Source organism: Acinonyx jubatus, chromosome B1 (assembly GCF_027475565.1).
Source record: "Acinonyx jubatus isolate Ajub_Pintada_27869175 chromosome B1, VMU_Ajub_asm_v1.0, whole genome shotgun sequence".
Lineage (NCBI taxonomy): Eukaryota > Metazoa > Chordata > Mammalia > Carnivora > Felidae > Acinonyx > Acinonyx jubatus.
Genome location: NC_069382.1, coordinates 43,917,079 through 43,923,078, shown reverse-complemented (window position 1 = coordinate 43,923,078; position 6,000 = coordinate 43,917,079). Strand labels below are relative to the sequence as shown.

The 6,000-nt window shown below is 52.3% G+C and overlaps 1 long non-coding RNA gene across 2 annotated transcripts in view; it reads right to left on the bottom strand.

The window, feature by feature from the left end:
• Positions 1 to 223: 223 nt before the first annotated feature.
• LOC106978390 (uncharacterized) overlaps positions 224 to 6,000 on the bottom strand; it is a 31,399-nt gene continuing 25,622 nt past the window's right edge. The window contains exons 1-3 of one of the 2 annotated variants that reach the window (XR_001430789.3): positions 3,562 to 3,886; positions 2,533 to 2,662; positions 224 to 1,346 (exon numbers count right to left, since the gene is read on the bottom strand). This is a non-coding gene — a long non-coding RNA (uncharacterized LOC106978390). Of the gene's footprint in view, positions 1,347 to 2,532; positions 2,663 to 3,561; positions 3,887 to 6,000 lie in introns of those variants that run through there. The other variant, XR_008295988.1, reaches the window with a different exon arrangement.

The window sequence follows — 6,000 nt, the reverse complement described above, 5'->3', positions numbered from 1 at the left end:
GAAATATAAGAACCAGATGTGTGAGTTGGAGAGCTTTCTGAACTGATGCCAGACGGGCTGGTGGGGTTTTTTTCTTCTTCTTCTTCTTCTTCTTCTTCTTCTTCTTCTTCTTCTTCTTCTTCTTCTTCTTCTTCTTCTTCTCCTCCTCCTCCTCCTCCTCCTCCTCCTCCTCCTCCTCCTCCTCCTCCCTCTTCTTCCTCTTCCTCTTCCTCTTCCTTGCCTCCCCTCCCCCCCTCCCAACCCTGCATTTTCTCTCCCTGCTGGCCCTGAAATTACTAAGCAGAGACACATTTAGTAAATGGAATCACAGGACTCCAGCTAACAGTGAGCACCCACTGTTGTTTCTCTGCTTTCTACTGGTTAGCCTTTCAAGACCCCATGCTCTTGCTTTGAAAGTGACCCCAGGATGCCTCCCTGTGACTGGCAGAGCTGTCCTAGGAGGAGGGGCTGGGAAAATTCCCTGGGCCCACCCCTTCTTTAATGATCTATCCCATGTGGAGCAGGGAGCTGCCAGAATGTATTTGCCACATGAAAGTAAGTCACCCTACACTATGACACCGAGTGGTTTCCTCTAAAGAATCTTCCCCTGTGAAGGGCTCCTCAGATCTGCCTCCTCCCTGCTCCTTTTTGATGAGCAACCCTGAGCACAGCACAGGAGGAATGAGCAGGGGTGGAGGCTGGCGATTAAGTCTCTCAACTCCCTAAGCTACAGTGCTTTTCAGTAATGGCACATTTGGGGGTTGGAAGCTGCAGATATGTGTGTGTGTGTGTGCGTGTGCACGTGCACGTGAGTGCCTGCGCCTATGTATTTCACTCTCAGGGACAGGATGGGTGACAACAAAAATGACAATTCATTTCTCCAGGATTTGCGTAGTGAGGGGGAAAAGACCAGAGTGGAAGGCAAGAGCTGGGTGCCTCAGTTTCCCCGTGTGGCCATGATAGCCCACTCCACCCGGTCTCTCGACCAGAAGTAGGTTGAGGTTATGTGAGATCACAAATGGGAAAGTGCTCTGAGCACTTGGAAAGACATGCACCCATCCTAGGGGATTATTAGGATAATTACCACTATTATTATATCATCATGACCAGTATCATTATCATGCCTCTTAATGTCTGAGATTTTTCACCTGGGATAATCTCACTCACTACAAGGTCAGTGCAGTTCCTGACGATGCCAGGCTCCAAACGCAAGGATAAATGGCGAGCTTGGTTCTTTTCTTTCTCAGGAAGAATGCCCACAGAATACCTTCCTGGGCCCGGAGAAAGGAAGTCGTCCCACCTGACGCCTCAGACTCCATGCTGCTGGTGGAAAAGGACTCAGCCACTGACAAACGTCAGCACGTGTGCTGTAAGGGGACAGAAGGGCCAAGTGTCAGTCCCCTTCCCTCCCCCAGAGAGCAAGGCAGGTGGGAGGACTGGGGAGAGTGGCTGCTGCCCCTCCCTCCCCCAGCCCTCCTGGATCTCTGTGAAAAGCCTAGCTCCCCACTCTGGGGACAGGACAAAGATGCATGGAGCAGGTTGGATCCTCAAAAACATAACAAGGTGGCGCAAGTCCCCTTGGATGCCCGTGCCTCTCCTCCCCCCGATCCCGGCCCCACTCCCTTTCCACAGAATACTTCATTGCTTTCAGCAGAGCCATCCAATCCCTAGTGAGAGGGAGTGTCACCCCTCAGAGGAGGTGTTTGCATTTTAGCAGGAGTTTCTGGGAACTTATGAAGCAAAGGGCCTTCCATCAGTCAACATGAAAAGGAGGGGGAACGGACGGGGCGGAGAGAGCATGCTTCACACTTCCCAAAGCAAATCACGCCTGTTCCTGATGCCCATGAGACATCTGGGAGGCAGACAGATGGACCAGAGCTGGCGGGGAGCGGGGTGGGGGGGGGGGGTGGTTCTTGGGAAATTGACACTGAGGGGGCCAGCCTGCTAGTCCCCCAACCCTGACCTGAGGCAACAGGAGGGAAGACCCCATTATAGGGCAGTGAGTTTCACACTTACCCATGGAAGCAAGTCCCCATCCCCCAGCGCCTTTCCCCTCCTCTCTGAGGACAACAGTATTAAGCCCACTACAACTCCTTAGGAAGTGGGAGAGAGAGGCAGTAGGAATACAGAGAACTATAGCTTTATTTGGTATCGCCCAACTTTGCAGGACAGACAGACAAACGGATGAGCTAGCAGTGCAATAATCCAGTGAGAGAGAGAGACAGAGAACAGGAGAACACACATGCATGCGCACCAACACACACACACACACACACACACACACCAGTGCAGTAGCAGCAGCCCCGCCCCTGGGGCACCTTCCCAGAGCTCCGAATGCCTAACCCACCACGTCTCCCTCACTCACCCCACCTCCGACCCCAAGCCAACCCCACCCCCACGTAGTCAGTCTTTGGGGAAAGCTGCATCAGGGACCTCGGCTGGGTTCTTTCTACAGCACTGCCCCCTTTCCCCAGGGGAAAAAAATTTCAGAAAATTTTCTGACTATGAATAACATTTCCTGCCATGTCAAACTAAGATAATTATGGAGCTTACCAAATCGCAGGATCCCTGATTAACTGACCCGGGACAGGGAAGTCTGGGAAGTTCAGGAACCCCACAGACTGGGAAAGCGAGGGCCAGGCTCCTGGGACTGGTGTGGCACCCGCTGCCTCCCGCAGCAGCCCTGCGAGGAGAGAGCAGACGTGTCTCCACCGGCCTGCACCTGAGAGCCTCCCTCTCCTTCCTGCTCCCTCCTCTCCCCAGTGGAAATAGAATTTGCATCAGTGAGCCAGAGGCGCCCCGTACTTCTGGCCAAGGGAGCCCACCCTGGAACGCCCCTCCAACTGCACAGACCCACCCAAGCGTTTTTTGGAACTAAAAGACCTGGCTTTGCCCCCCCTCCCCCATGTGAGCACCCCTGCGCCCTCTCCCACTAAGCACACATAACAAGCAAAGAAACTTGACACTGTAACCGACAGGAGCCATCGTTTGGGAGCTGTCAGACGTGATGTCTCAGAGACCCGGGATCCGAGGGCCCTTCCCCCTGTACAGCCTGAGATATTTAATAAAGTAAAGCCCTCAGGATCAAGAGGCTGCAATCCCTCCCATTCCTTCCTACGGCTCGCGCTGGAGTTCTTTAAAGCCTGCCTCGCGTCTGTCTCTCTCTCCAGAAAGCCTTTCATGCCGCCTCGCCAGACTGACATTTTGACAAGTTGCCACGAGTGACATCTGATTTGTACAAATTTCAAGACTAATAAATCTACCTGTCAAAGCGGAAACTTTAAAAGGAGCTAAGCCCAGCGGGTATAGTTTAACAGAACTCAAGTTGATGAAACTGTAGGATGGAGAAATTATATCTGTCACAATCCACCCACATTAGTTCTGCAGAAATGTTGGCAACTGAAACAAACGTCTTTCACGGGCGTTACCGAAAAAAAAATTTTTTTTCTAATAAAAATGTTTTAATTGAAATAGGAGATTAATACCATGAGTAACAAGTAACAGTTCTATTTGTAAACTAACAAATTTTATTTATTTAATTTTTAATTTTGTTGCAGATGTGAGAAATGTCTCCCCTCCTACCTCTGAAGCTGTCTCCCTGGAATCTGGACTTTCCATTCAAGCTGGGGCCCATCAATCACGCTGCAGCTCCCCAGCTCGCTGGCTCTTGGGGTGAAGGGGGGCTGAGCACAGTGTGCAGAGCTGAGGCAGCCCCACTGCCCACAGCCCTGGGTCCTGGCCGGGCCGCCTGGCTCTCTGTTCCCGCATCTGGGCCGGTGCAGGGCGCTGAATCCCTTCCCCCGCTGCTCTCCAGTCTTGACCTGGAGCCCGAAGTCTGGCCCCCATTCTGGGCTCTGCTGTGGGATTTTTGTTTTAAGGATGTGAATGTTGCTGCGCGGAGAAAGTTATGTCTGGCTAACTTTCTACTTTATTTTGTTTTATTTTTATCTTATCTTCCCTTCCTGTTTCTGACAAGTCCACTTTTGCCCTGAATCATCACGTCACAGATGGAGGAGCCAGAATTCATAGATCGGGGTGGGGGGAGAAACCAGGGGCGGGTGGGGAGGTCCTTCATGCCTAGAGAATCAGAGAACATGAATGCATCCGAAGCAGAATCCCTCGTGTTCTCTGTCCTTCCGTCGCCTCCTTCACCCCCAGAGTCAGAGAGAAGGCTACATGGCTCCAGCTCCTAGAAGTGGCCTCCAGTTGCCCTTAGGGGTGAGCTGTTTTCTATTTGATGGCAGCCGTCACCTCCAGATAATTGTTACTATTACTGCTGTCTTTTCTCCTGGGAGTTCAAAATGGGATCTCTTTTGCCCTCTCACTCATATGGTTAAGAAGCAAGTAGGCGGGACAGAAAGGATCTTTGTTCTCAAGTTCAGCCAGGGGCAGTGGGCTGAGGTCACCCAGCTTTGCAGGATGGAACCCCGCACTTGAGGGTGGGGCCAGGCCCCCCCGCTAGGAGACCACGTGGTCCTTCTACTTCCTCCGCACGTGGGCTGCCTCCTCCCTCCAATTCCAGAGCTTCTGCTTGGTATTTATTTGGCTGGGACAACATCTAGAAGCTAACACCTTCTTTCATATTTCTTGGCCCGCTCTAGGAACTCGGCGTGTGGAGCTGGTGATAATCAGGATAATGGTGCTACAGCTGAGGAGTGTGAGGCTGGGTCAAGACTCGGGGTGGGGTGGTGAGGGGGGGGCGGGTCAGGTGGCAATCAGGGATGATGCCACAGACCCAGAGCAGCAATGCCAATCTGTCTGCCCTGAACTGGGGCTGCCCCTAGTTCTACCCAAGTCTTTTTCCCTGTCCATCAGATACTTGCTAAGCAGATCCCATGTACAAGATGCTCTGTTCTGCACCACGTGAGTTACAGAGAAGTGCAAAACATGATCCTTGCCCCAAAGGCGTTTGCAGTCCATATGGGGTGATGTAACAAGATGACATAACCACATAGATCCTGATCAAGAACCGAGTGATTTCAAGTATGAAAAGAAAGCATGGCGGGCGAAGGTGCCAGACCCAGCCCTGCCACTCACTGGCTGTGGGACTGGGGTAAGAGCTTCCCCCACTCTAAAATAAGGATGACAAGACGACACGAAGGCCCCTGGGTTTTCCCTGGATTTTTGAGAAGAGGCGTTGCAAGATCATATATGTGAAAGCTCTTGGTAAACAGTGGAGAGCCTTCACCAAAGGATCAGGTTATGAGCCGGCCTGAACACAGCCAAGGAAGGAGTAAATGAACAAGCGAATGGAGACACCGGCTGGGTCTCTGAGGACAGGATGGAATTCAGCCGTGTCCCGCTCCCCCGGGGCCTGAGGCACCCACAGCCCGAACCGCGGCTCCCAGCCTCCGTCCGCCGCGACTCCGGGGGCCAGATCGGTCCCATCAGAAGCAGGCGAGGCTGACGCACCCAGCAAGCCAAGCCACAGAGTTAGGAACTGCTGGGCTGGGTTTTCTGCTGAGACAGTTGCTTTCTCTCTCTTTTCCCTCAGCAAGATGGTCCCTCCAGGGAAAGGTTCAACTATGCCAAATGTGACTAATAAAAAAAAAAAATTGTTTAAAAGGTTTTTCTCTAGAATAAACACTTCACTTTCTATTTTATTGGATTAGCATTTGCTAACGTCCAAAGTTTCTCGCCTAGCAAATTGGAGACCATTTCCCTTCCATAATGACCTTCCTCATGTTTGGACGAGGTGAGTCAAGTCTTATGAAAGGCGGGAGGCACACGGCAGGGCAGAGGTAGCGGCCCCGAGCAGGCGCACAGGACGGACACCCGCACTCTGTCAAGGGGCCGCCTTCCCCTTGCAAAGGGAGGCAGGGCGCTTTGCCCCCCGGACACAGCCAGTCCCTGGTGCAGCTCCCTACCCCATTGCCTCCGGTCTGGGGTCCATTACCCACACGGCGGGAGGAATTTCACTTTGAGAGGAGAACGAGGCCCGTCTCATGTACTACCTCCAGGCAGCATTTGGGGTTTTACAACCAAAGAGAAAAGAAAAAGAAAGAAAAAAAAAATCCTGAA